The following is a 13,383-nucleotide window of genomic DNA, read 5'->3' as shown; positions in this document are numbered from 1 at the left end:
AGCCTGCTTCGGATTCTGTGTCTCCCTCTCTCTCTGACCCTCCCCCGCTCATGCTCTGTCTCAAAAATAAATAAACATTAAAAAAAAAATTTAAAGAGCTTTTCTTAAATGCCAGGCACTGTACTAGGTTCTAGAGTTGTGAAGACAGATGAGACAAAGTCATTGCCATCAGTGAGCTAACCAGGGGCTATAAAACATATAAACAGGCAATTGCTGGCCGGGGTTGGAATTCTAGGTCTGCTGCGTCTAGCTGTACAACCTCACTAGAGAGACTTCTCTCAGAGCCTCTGTTTCTGCATCTGTGAAATATACTTTTTTTTTTTTTATTTTTTTAACGTTTATTTATGTTTGAGACAGAGAGAGACAGAGCATGAACGGGGGAGGGGCAGAGAGAGAGGGAGACACAGAATCGGAAGCAGGCTCCAGGCTCTGAGCCATCAGCCCAGAGCCCGACGCGGGGCTCGAACTCACGGACCGCGAGATCGTGACCTGAGCCGAAGTCGGACGCTTAACCGACTGAGCCACCCAGGCGCCCCGAAATATACTTAATAATACTTTCAATGTCTTCATTGCCACAGAAGGCAATTAATAGCATATCCCAGGTTTGTAATGCAGACTCATTTGCTTTATCAGTCGGTGCCTGTAAATCCTTTAGCACCGTGCCTGACCCGTGGTAAATGCTCATTGAATGTTCACTTTGGGTCTCGCTGCTAATTGAACAAAATGAGACCAACACGAATATCCGCATCAGACGCTACCGCCTTAGCTCATACTCCCGCTACCCGCAACCAGCACGTTCAAATCTCCGGCTCGTGTCAGCTCATTTCCACTTGTTTCAGTGTTTCCCATTTTCTTGTTGCATTTCCCTCCTCTCCGCAGGACACGTCAAAGAGGGTCCGTGAGCTGGCTCCACCTGTTACACCTTTGGGATTGTTACGTTTGACCCCGAAGCCCTGGTCCTGTGCTCTGTCAGGTTGTCTATCACTGCTCAGCCTCCTCCTTCTGTCATTACCCGATCCTGGTCCCCTTGGTCTGCTGAGACCTGATTCCATCTCCACGCCCCTCCATGCTCCCTTTCCAAACTTGTTCTTCACTCCGCTTAAAGGTAGCACTGACGTCCTCATCAGAATGTCCCAAGACCCCCATGGAGTAAGGTCCTACGCGAGCTTACTTTCTTATCACTTGGGATCCCCACTGCCACCCTGGTTCGTGGGGGAACCAAGGACCCTACAGGCAACGGTGTGGTGGTTCCAACTTGCAGCCTCTGGCATCGGCTGCCCGGGGCTCAGACCCCAGCTTCGCCTCTCTTCTTGCTGGCCTTGTGACACTGGGCCCATCATATCAACTCTGTGTGCCTCGGTTTCTCATCTGTAGAATGGGCACAATAATTGTATGTACCTCAGGTTATAACTATATTATTTTGATTACAATTACACATAGTTAAGTCCATGAGTGAGAGGAGGGGAGCACTAGGGACAACATGAAGGATCACCCATGCTTATGGGAGGGCAGCAAGAGAGGAGTCAGGGAGGAAGGTTAAGGTCTAGCCAGGGAGTAAAGAAGGAAGCTAGGAAGGGTAGAAGACGGAAAAGATGTTGAAGATGAGGAAGGAAAGTGTTTTTTTGAAGTTTATTTTTTTATCTTGAGAGAGAGAGTGAGCAGGGGAGGGGCAGAGAGAGAGAGAGAGAGAGAGGGAGGGAGAGAGAATCACAAGCAGGCTCCACACTGCTCGTGCAGAGCCCGATGGCAGGCTCAAACCCACGAACCATGAGATCATGAGCTAAGTCAAAATCAAGAGTCCGGAGGCTTAACGGACTGAGCCATTCAGGCGCCCCCGTTTGTTTGCTTTAAGAGTGATCCGTGGTATGAAATGCTGCGCACAGGGTCACGGGAAGCCTCGTTGTCGCACACAGCTGCCTGGAGCAGTCCTTGGGCAGCTTCTCTGGATACATCCCCTTGGCCTGCAGCTGCCCATGTCTCAGATCCTACACCACCAGAGAGAGTCCGGGCTGGCCAGAGGAGCAGGGCCCTTCTCCTTTGGCGGGGAGGGGAGGTCTGCACAGGAGGAGACCATGGGGGAATGGGATCCAGAACTCACCAGGAGGGAGCGCTCGTGGCCTGAGAAAGGACATCTTGGGATGGAGAGAGCAGCACTGGGCTTGGATTCGGCTGTAGGAGCCCCTGCTCTGAGCCCCTGCACGGTGCATTTTCAATCCAGCAGGGGCAAGTAGCTGGTTCAGTATGGAAGGTTTACAGCAGGAGGACCAGGGGAAGGCGCCAGCTTTGGCCATCCGGTCTTCGGCACACCTGGTGACCCACCTGGTGGTGAGGTGTGACCAGCGGTCAGCTCTGTCCCCACCCCGATTGCCATGCTGCTTCCCCCGAGAGGCAGAGTGCAGCGGTGGCCTGGCCTCCACCTTCAGGCCTCCACGCTTGGGCCTACATCGCTCACGTCCTCCACCTCTCTCTGCAAGTGTTGCCTCCTGGACTTACTGCTTTCACCCTCCTCTGAGATGCCACCGCCACACGTGGAGGTCCGGTGACCTGGCGGCAGCCCCGACCCACAGCTCTGGCTCTCCTGGCTCCCGTACCCCATCCTGCTCCGGCACCATGCCACGGGGACATCGCTGCCTCTCTGGTTGTCCCTTCCCTCGAAGGGTTTCTTTTACACCCTCCTTAAACCTGTCTCCCTCACTCTGTCTTCTCCAAGAGGACCTGGGCTTTTCTCTCTGAATACCCACCCATCTTCCCTTTTGCATTCCGAACCTTCAAACTGCCATTTCAAGACTCTAAAAATCTCTGCCCAACCCCTGGGCTTTCAAGAAACTCATTTTCGCTACTTCCCTAATCTGGGGGTAAAATACTATATTTAAAATTTTTTTTTTTTAACATTTATTCGTTTTTTGATAGAGACAGAGTGTGAGTGGGGGAGGCGCAGAGAGAGAGAGGGAGACACAGAATCCGAAGCAGGCTCTGGGCTCTGAACTGTCAGCACAGAGCCTGATGCGGGGCTCGAACTCATGGACCGTGAGATCATGACCTGAGCTGAAGTCGGACGCTTAAGCAACTGAGCCACCCGGGCACCCCAAAATACTGTATTTTTAGTTTACTTTTTCACAACTTCCCTTTTTCCTTATGCTTTATCCTATTAAGTCTACAGGTTTATTTCACTTTCTGTATATACTGTGCACTCTAGGCAATTGACAGGAGGGTCTAATGTGCATCTTTAATTCTCTGTTAGTCACTATTTAAAAAAAATTTTTTTAATGTTTATGTATTGTTGAAGGAGAGAGAGACAGAGCAAGAGCAGGGGAGGGGCAGAGAGAGAGAGGGAGACACAGAATCCGAAGCAGGTTCCAGGCTCTGAGCCATCAGCACAGAGCCCGATGCAGGGCTCGAACTCACAAGCTGTGAGATTGTGACCTGAACCGAAGTCAGACTCCTAACCGACTGAGGCACCCAGGCACCCCTCTGTTCATCACTGTTTTTAAAGTCCCTTCTACATTTCTTCTAGCCCTATCACGTTTCCCCAGATACAGTTAATATTCCTGCTCCAGTATCATTATTCATGTTGTTGTTGGCTTGTGTTGTATTTTTTTTTTTATAAATGTCTATTCATTTTTGAGAGAGAGCGCGCCAGCAGGAGAGGGGCAGGAAGAGAGGGAGACAGAGGATCCAAAGCAGGCTCTGTGCTGACAGCGGCGGGCCCGATGCGGGGCTCGAACTCATGAACTGTGAGGTCATGACCTGAGCTGAAGTCAGACTGACCCTCAACCGACAGAGTCATCCAGGGCGCCCCTCGTGTTGTATTGTTATGTACTTTTCCCCATTTTCTTTTTGCACAGAGAGGGAGCAGACATGTGTATGCACGTGGACTAAGACAATCCAGTATTTCTCCTGTTGCATTCACACCACACCTCCCATCTCCAATCTCGTGCACGTGCCCACTTCCACGGGACTCTCTTCCCTCCTAAGGGGTGTACAAAGCCTCACACCCCGTCTCTTTTATCTCGTCCACACCTCCTGTGAAGCCTTATGGCTTTCCCCAGCCACATTTGCATATTCCTTTTTTAACTCCTCTAACGCATACTCATCACGCTGCTGGTACCCCACATTTCTGTGCCGAATGGTGTTTTTCCCAATTTGCATGATTTCCGGCTTTCAAGGCTTCCTTGGAATCCCCTCGTCTCTTCCCCCGTCAAGTGTAGCATTTTCTTCTATTTTTGTGTCTGCGTTCTTCCCTCTGATGAGCCGCCTCGTTATCCTCAAATGTATACTCCACTTGCTCAGGAAAGACTTCATAACCGCTCCCAGAGCCCATGCCCAGCAGAGCAGCACAGCAGAACGAGGTGAGAAAGAAAAACAAGGCGGGGGGCACCATAAAACAGAACTCAGGGTGAGCTTAAAACAGCCAGTTCCGAGAGCCGCACACACACGCAGACCGCAAATCTGGCTCTAAACCTACCAGCGGACAAAAGCCAGAAGGGACCCCCGGTCAGCTACAGTTGGGTTCTCCCAGGAGACAAAAACCTACCAACCTCCCGGAAGAATGACAAATTTTATTGATTTGAGGACTCCGGGCTTGGCGGAGCTGTTATTTTCATTTACCTTGACCTTTGGCCTCCTTTGATTTCCCTTTCCTTTGTCTGTAGACAAAGCTGTCGGTCTCTTCCCTGCAGGCATTGGCCCCACCTTGCCCCTGCCCCCGACCCTGCTGGTGTGTATTACCCCTGCGATGTATTTTCTTTTTTTTTTTTTTTTCCTCTCCTCTCTTGAGGAGCAGGAGAGAACTCTTTGCAGACTCAGGCCTGTGTCACCAGCTTGCCTACTCTGTTCCATCGCAGCCTGCCCGTGCCTGTGTGTTTTTATCCTCACTCTCAGGCTCCTGGGCTGTGCTTGCAGAGACGGGCCCCTTTCCACTCATGCAAGACCCTGTGCGGTCCTAATACTCTTCCTAAAGTACTTGTCCTAATAAAATACGTCTGACTTCCTAAGCAAAGTCCTAAACGCCTTCCCCGGGTACCTGTGATGTGCTGGATAGAGTGCTCTGTGTTGAGAGTAGGGTTTCACACCGGAGACTGAGCTGGTGCCCTCGTTAAGTTATAAGCGTAGTGGCCGTCGTTTTCCAAACTCAAGATCAGATGTCGAACAAATTGCCCTCATTGAAAATAATCAAATTAGAAGAAATTGGTACTGTCCCAGAAAATCCAGGACACATGTCCCCAAATGAAAAGCACCTGTTTGGGGCTTAGCCTTCTGTTCTCCCTCCTCCCCAACCCCAAATCCAAACCTGGCTGCCCCGCCACAGAGGGAGGGAGAGTATATCACGGCTTCCTTCTGCAGCCTCCTGGCCCCAGATTCTTGGCTGCAACACACAAGTTGCCGTTAGCCACGGAGTTCTCTGAGCCGCTGTCGTGTGTTTACGAATAAGGGCGAGGGTTTCCTCCTTCCTGAGGCTCCTGTCAGCGGCTTCACTTCCAGGGACCTGGAAGCAAGCAGTGGGCTCTCCAGGTTGATTCTGAGAAAATGGGCAATCCAAAACCACATATCAGGAAGAGGACCCCTAGAATGTCCCGGAAAACTCTGCGAGCTCATCTCATCATTGGGATGACCAGTCCCACTTGACCGACGTGTGATTGAATATCGCCACAATATCAGTTGCTCCCATCCTGCCCCCCCCCCTTCCCTTCATCTTCCCCCAGAGCCCTCACGGAAATGTGACCAAGCCAGCTGCACCTGCTTTCCCTGCCTCTTCCTTCCGTCAGGCCCGAATCTTTGAATTGTCCTGTCTTCTCTTCTAAGAGGTGATGTGGTGGGCCACCCATGCTCCTGGCTGATGCTGGTGGAAAAAGAATCTGTTTGCAACACTGGAAGTTTTTCCTTCCCTTGCCATGTCCCCCGTGGTTTGTGTCCCCACGAACTCATTCCTGTCCTTCCACCTCACAGCCTGCCCGACTGGCTGACCACACCAGCAGACAGGCTCGTCTTGTAGCCACTGTGCACGCGCCTCCCTATCCCAGTGGCCAAGTACCTGCTTCCTAACATATACCCGTCACTCCCTTAGACCATCTCCATTTGATATATGGAAATTGAGGCTCACAGGCGCCACCCCGATATTAAGACACTTGCCATTAAAATTGTAGAATGGGCCCCCAGCAAAAGAAGTGAGCGTCCCATCCATGGAAAGGTACAAAAAGCGGCCGGACTTTTGAGGTGGGAGCTGCCTCATCTAAGGTGTCATCTAGGATAAGACCTTACTATTTTAACTACCTGTGAGAAACAGTATGCTTAACATTGTGATTGTCAGAAGCAGTATGACTTCAGAGATGTCAGGTGTGAAAAAATGAAACGTGGTACATAGGCTATTCCCAGAAATGCTGGTGGAAAGAAAATGACCTGAGGTCAGCATTACTTCCGGATCCCTCTAGGCTAGCTGTCCTAACTCCATGTCCGGGAACGTGTCTGTGGTGGCTAGAAAGAGGTAGCACTTACCCCTTGGGTTAGGGTTCGGCACACGTTTTCTGGAAAGGGTCAGATGATAAATTCTGCAGATTTTTCCAACACTGTGGGCTGTCACAACTGCTCAGCTTCGCCTTTGGAGTGAGAAAGCGGCCACAGACAACACGTAAGCAAGTGAGTGTGGCTGTGTTCCAGTACAGCTTTGCCTACGGGCACTGACCTTGAATTTCTCGTCATTTGCAGGGGTCATGAAATGTCATTCTTCTTTTGAATTTTTCCAACCATCCCCAAATGTGAAAACCATCCTTAGCTTGAGGGCAGTGCAAAAACACCCAGTGGGCTGAATTTGGCCCCTGGACTATACTTTGCTGACCTCTGTCTCAGGTAGTCTCAGATTACAGTAGCCAGTTCTCTTAACTTCTATACTTCTCAGCTTCCTCGTCTATAGTAGGGAGATTATAATAGTGTTCTTTCTTGTAGCGTGGTCTTGTTAATTGAATGAATTAATGCATTAAAGCCCTTAGGGCAGTTCCCAGCACACCATGGGCACCAATATACGATAGCTAAAGCTGCCACGACCGCTGCTGCTAATTTCACAAATCCTCTCCCAAATTCCCTCGTGTCCACTCTCTGGATTGGGTAGCCCGGCTTTCGCTGTGATGTAGAAGCATGTGCTGCCCTCTTCTGGCGGTTGGAGGAATCAGCGCCAGAGAGGGCTAATCCTTTTTAGCCTAAGGATTTTCAAGCATCCTCTGCATAGAACACAGTTATGCCCAAACTGGGGGTTCAAGACGAGGCCCAGGTCTCCCTTGGGGATTCAAAGCCATCTTCCCTTACACCCAGAGCAGGGCATGTCCACCAGACCCAATGGATCCTCCAGAGAGGTCGTTGGTTACCTGGTAACTTACTGTCCTGGTCGCATCTTTCTCCCTTCTCTCTTCCCCTTCCGCCACCTTCGGTGTTTACCGTTACGAACCTCCTTGACCTAAAATGGGAAAATATTTGAAAGGATTCAAAGCGGTCTGGGAGGACTGTTAGCCCAGAACTAACAAGCCTCTTATCAAAGGCCCTGTGCTTTCTCCCAAAGCGTCCTGAAAGCCAACTACTCTTGGGAGTGAGGGTTGGGGAGGTGATGTGGAACGTTTCTCTAGATTCCCCAGGATGTGGCGAGCCATGTTTAAAAGAGCATGTGTATTTATTATTCCAAGCCACTTCAATCACAAGGTGATTATTTCCCCCTCCTCTTCCTCCCTCCCAACCCTCAGCCCCATATCCCGGTGGGCCCAGTCTTTCCAAGGGGATGGGCACGGCCCCTCCTCTCATTCAATGTCATGCTCTGAGGGGAGAGCTAAGGCAATGGGAAGAAGGCAGGAATGTGAGTTCTAATTAGTCCACTGAGAACGAGGAAGCCAGTGGGGTTCCATGTCTGTTCTGTCAGAAACACCGACCTATTCTTTGGAGAAAGGTAGCTATGTCCCAACTCGGGACAACTGGTTCCCTGGAAGAAGACCTCAGCCCAGGCTGTTATCATGGTGGAGGCTCCTGGGTGGTCCCCAGACCACCACAGCGGTGAGGATAACGAGGTGACTGTCTTGCCACTTCCTCGTAAAGCAGCCATTGCTGTCTCATTTCAAAAACGCCTCTGGTCATAAAGGAACCCTTCAGGCTGCCTTCCTTGGCCACCCCTGCGTGCAAGTAGCCAACTCAGGATATTTTGTTTGTTTGTTTGTTGGGTTAAAGTTTTGCTTTGATTAGCATTCTTAACAAGGAAAAACAAATAACCTAGGCTCAGTGGGACCCACGTCCGAGGCTTGGCACGTCCTGCATAGATGTGCCCCCTCACAGGCGGTGGGGTCCTTGAGGCTTAGAGCAAGAGGGAGGGGAAGGCGTGAGTAGTTCCTTCTGGCACCTCCCAGAAGTTGCCCAGAGGATTCCTCCAGAGGGTCTTTGATTTGGTTCATTATTGAGGCGGATGCTGGCCATTTATAATTTAGCAAATTTTGCTTCTGAAACGAATTTCTGGAAGGCGGTTGGCGGTGGGGTTGCATGTGGACGGGGCCCGCTCGGGGAGGAGGCGGGGGAGGGGGGCAGGGGCCGGGTTGGGGGGGGGGCAGGTCCTGTGTGGGTGGGCGCATTCATTAGTGCAAGGAGCCCGTGTTCGCTGTGTGGGCTCCCCGGCCGGAGTTGAGGGGAGTGGAGACCACCAACACCATTCCATGTGGTGGAATTTCCCGCCGTCTGACCAGAACGAGTTCGCCTGGCCTGGCCTGGCCTCAGATCAAGGCCTGGGGAATAAAGGAACATTAAATGACTAATTTGAACGCGAGTTAAATGCTTTTTCACCTCTGGCTACCGTTACCTCATCCTGTGCAACCGACACCTCTTGTCTTTGTGCAGTTTATACGGGGGAGCTAAATACGTTTCTCTCTCTCCACACACACGGACACACACACAGATGGCTCTTGTGTGTTCTGATATTTCCAGGTACTAGCAGAGGCCTTTACATACTTCCTTAAATAAACAGGACGTGTATCCGTTAATCTGAAAAATGTGCTTGCATGTGAAGTTGTGTTAGTGAGAAGACTTGACATGGGTCTAACAGCTGTACTGTTAAGCGTAATGGTGTGTAGGCCTCAGAAGTGCGGCAGTGTGCGCGTTGAGTGTGTCCGCACTTCATTGTGTGTGTTCGAGAGACAGAGAGAGACAGATCATGAGCAGGGAAGGGGCAGAGAGAGAGGGAGATACAGAATCCGAAGCGGGCTCCAGGCTCTGAGCTGTCAGCACAGAGCCCGACGCGGGGCTCGAACCCACAAACCATGAGATCATTACCCGAGCCGAAGCCGACGCTCAACCGACTGAGCCACCCAGGAGCGGCTCAGGAGTACTCTAGTTGGTTATGCAATGTCTGTACTCATAACCTCTCCTCCGTCATTAGAACATAGCTCTGAGGGGAAATTCTCTCTCCTCTGTTGACTCTCGTTGGAGAATGGCTCTGGGGAAATTAGCATCTAGACTGGGTTTCCCCATTTTGGGGAATGACAAGATGTGAAATCCAGGTGGCGTATTAAACTTTCTCTCGCAAACTTCAAACACCTCAATCATAAACTCTCCTTGCCAAATTGGTCACTATCTTGTCCAGGCAGGATGGACAACGTTCTCTCCGTTTCACATAGGAAAAGCTGGGGTGTGGAAAATTTGTTCCGGAGACATGAGGGAGCCATGATGGTCACGGGACAAACAGGCATTTCTCAGCTTTGAAACTCTTTTGCGGGGCGCCTGGGTGGCTCCGTCGGTTAAGCGTCCGACTTCAGCTCAGGTCACGATCTCGCGGTCCGTGAGTTCGAGCCCCGCGTCGGGCTCTGGGCTGATGGCTCAGAGCCTGGAGCCTGTTTCCGATTCTGTGTCTCCCTCTCTCTCTGCCCCTCCCCCATTCATGCTCTGTCTCTCTCTGTCTCAAAAATAAATAAACGTTAAAAAAAATTTTTTTTTTAAAAATAAAAGAAACTCTTTTGCTACAGACTAAGTGATGCTGAAGCATGGGAACTGAAGCCAAGGGGTTATAAATGCAGTCTGGTATTCTGAATTTATCAGTTATTTAGATAATTCGTTGAGGGGGGCGGAAGGTTGCCACACAGAACTTTGACTTTAAAACCCCTGACTTTCTTTAAAAATCTGCTCTAGGGGCGCCTGGGTGGCGCAGTCGGTTAAGCGTCCGACTTCAGCCAGGTCACGATCTCGCGGTCCGTGAGTTCGAGCCCCGCGTCGGGCTCTGGGCTGACGGCTCAGAGCCTGGAGCCTGTTTCCGATTCTGTGTCTCCCTCTCTCTCTGCCCCTCCCCCGTTCATGCTCTGTCTCTCTCTGTCCCAAAAATAAATAAACCTTGAAAAAAAAAATAAAAAAAAAAATCTGCTCTAGAGCTGTCTTTCCAGAGGGCACCCCACACCCCCTCAAGCCCATGCGTGAGTTTCGCCTGACTAGACCCATGAGCTAAAGAGACACGTTTAGGACTTATGTGCCCAGTGTTTGTTTGTCGTGTTATTCAGGTCATTTTTTACTTGAATGCACGTTTGAATCCCCTGGGGTTTTGGTAAAATACTGATGATGACACAGTGGGTCTGGGGTGAGGCCTGAGGGCTCCCAGATGATTCAGTGTTGATGGTCCAGGAGGGAGTTTTGGGAAGCGGGGTTCTGAGCAGCAGTCTCCATGAGGACACGCGCTGTGTGCGTCTCACTAGTTACTGTCTCGAGAGCCCAGCTCAGCATCTGGCCCACAGCCGACGTTTGTGAGCTGAATGAACGCGCCATCTCCCAGACACTTCAAGAGGCACCTGTGCTGTCTGCTCGGGTACCCAAGAGACGTTCGATAAAAGGGTCTACCCTGCCTCATCAACGTCGCGGCCATTGCCTCCATCTGCTTCCTGTTCCAGCTTTACCTGTAAGCCTGTCCCATATCCCCTGCCCTCCATTCTCGTGGCTGCTTTTGAAACTTCCCAGCGTCTGCTTGGTTGATTCTGTCCTATGACCAGAACTCTCTCTGAGCTGAAAATACATAATGCTCGTATCACCTTTGTTATGTTAAATGCAGCCTTATGGTGGGGGGGGGGTGGGGAAGAACCACATTTAAAACCAATCGATAAGAACAATCTGACCCACGTTTTGTTTCTGTTTTGGGGACCTCAAAGACGGGTTTTACTCAACACTTTGTCTACGCCTGGCCCTGGCCTCAGTCCTCCCTGTGTCACCGGGCAGAGAGGGGCAGGTTGGTGGTGACCTCTCCGCATTTGGCTCTGATGCACCCCCAGGAGGGTATGCCAGGCCAAACAAGTGAAATCCCTTCATCCATCCCCGAGAGACCGAGGGCGCCACCATTACACAAAGAAAGGGAACCATTGTAGGCCCTCTAACGAGATAAAGCAGTTGCATAAGCATATAGACACATATAGAGTTACATTTTAGGGGCCCTCACCTTTCCTCAGACCCTACTGAATAGCTCATTCTTTCAACAAACACTTATTCAGTACCAGGCACTGCACAAGGTGCTAGAATAATAATGTAATAAAGAAATATTGACGATATCTACGTGAATTGGCAAGGGCAGTGCTTGGCCACATATAATAGAAACCTGATTACAGACACCAAAGCAAATATTTATTTTATTTTACTTAGCAAAAACCTACATAGCATTTTACTATGTGCCATGCCCTGCTCTAAAGCACTCTTTCTAAATGTTTACTTCTTAATCAGAGTTTGCTTTTCTCACATAACAAGAAGGCCAGAGAGTAGAGAGGTCCAGACAATTGTAGCTGCTCATAGAAGTCATCGATCTAGATCCTTGGAGCACTGATTCTCTACCGTTAATGTGTGACTGTCATTCTCATGTCACAAGAGAGGTACTCCACTTCCAGACATTACGTCCGAGTTCCAGGCAAGGGCAGCTGTGTCGGTCTTTTCTCGCCCAGAAGCCCATCCGTAAATTTCCACCTTGATCTCATTGGTCATAATTTGGTCATTTGGCCTTCTCTAGTAAAAGTCTGGGAACATAAGTATTTTTGACTGGGCACGTGACTACGAAGAAATCTGGGTTCTTTTAGATACCAGGAAGGTGAGAGTGAATTTCTCCATACAATTCATTTTCAACAGAAGGGGATTTAAAACACACACACACAAAAACTACCGTGGAAATATCTGATCTGGCCATGCCAAAAACAAACAAACAAACAAAAACTAGTATTTCAAATTCTCCGTTGGGGTTAACCAAATCTGAATCATTACTCCACGTAGATTTTAAGAAACAGAAATGTAAAGTTGCATACTTAATCTGCAACACTCTTACCTCAAACTTTACAAGATACAAGTTAACGTCGTGCAACTAAAGCTTCTCCCCGCAGCAGATTGTAAGCGGTGAGGGGGCAAGTGGGGGCACCCAGAGGACTCCTCTGAGCAAGGGCGGAAGAGGGTGGGTATTACTGTGGTATATCTGGGGAATTCTGCAAAATATCACTCGCCCCCAACCCCTGCTGAACTTACCCTCTAAGGTTGCCCCGTTGCATGACTGTCAGGAACAAGGCTCACTCTGGTGGGACTGTGGTTACGACAGCAGAGTCAGAGTGAAAGGGCCAGCTGAAAACTCAACAAAAGACTGCGTAAATCATCTGGGGTGGCTTCCTCAGGGTGGAGGACAAGTCAAGCACAATGTTTACCAAGCAGATTTTTTTTTCTTGCAATTCTAAGAACTCACCAGCTTTTTTGTATGCTTTGTTTCTTACACATCAGCAGCGTCACGCCTTGCCCATAAGAACCACACGCCGAGAGACGAAGGTAGTTCTAAGTCTCCTCCGGGCATCCCCTATGGCAATCCTAACAAGGTGTCCCTTGTTATGATCTCTGTTTTGCAGAGGAGGAAACTGAGGCACAAGAGGTGAAGTAGCCCACCCAAGTTAGTAAATGGCCGAGTGTGGATCTCCACGCAGGCCGCTGGTCCCGCAGTTGTGCACCTGACCTGTATACATGAGACATTGAAATAATTCATTATTTAACATGCACGTGGTGCTGAGTTTTCAAACAAGAGTAGGTAGGTCATTTAGGAAATGGTGATCAAATAGGTTCACAAACCACGGAACAACTACCGTGTGGGTTTTCCAAATATACTGCGCAACCCCCAGCTTTACTTAGGGAGTCATGACTCAACATCCGCGAGAGGCGAGGGACACCAAACCTGGCCCACCCACAGAGGGCGCTGGAGAGTGACGTATTAACAACTGAAAGAATGGGCGGCTGGGGGAGAGTTTCCAGACAGGATAGTGACAGAATGACAGAAACCAGTAATTATTTAAATTTAGAGCTGTGGTGGCTGCGTGACGATTCTTAAATTTGTCAATGGCTCTTCTACAAAAGATGTGGGCATTGGAGGATGAACAGGGCAAA

General features: G+C 49.9%; 1 protein-coding gene and 1 long non-coding RNA gene across 3 annotated transcripts in view; one reads left to right on the top strand and one right to left on the bottom strand.

Annotated features, from left to right (window-relative positions):
* The window catches only part of CLIC5 (chloride intracellular channel 5), a 105,298-nt gene that overhangs the window by 71,997 nt on the left and 19,918 nt on the right, over positions 1–13,383 (top strand). The gene's annotated exons all lie outside the window — the stretch shown is intronic.
* Positions 3,712–12,693, bottom strand: LOC115514013. Its single transcript, XR_003968862.1, has 6 exons — positions 12,487–12,693; positions 7,356–7,444; positions 6,493–6,593; positions 5,737–5,839; positions 5,024–5,518; positions 3,712–4,296 (listed from the first exon to the last, which is right to left on the bottom strand). It is a non-coding gene; the product is annotated as an uncharacterized LOC115514013 (long non-coding RNA).

Source organism: Lynx canadensis, chromosome B2, assembly GCF_007474595.2.
Source record: "Lynx canadensis isolate LIC74 chromosome B2, mLynCan4.pri.v2, whole genome shotgun sequence".
In the NCBI taxonomy this organism is placed as follows: domain Eukaryota; kingdom Metazoa; phylum Chordata; class Mammalia; order Carnivora; family Felidae; genus Lynx; species Lynx canadensis.
Note: the sequence above shows the minus strand (reverse complement) of the source record. Positions and strands in the feature narration are given on the sequence as shown.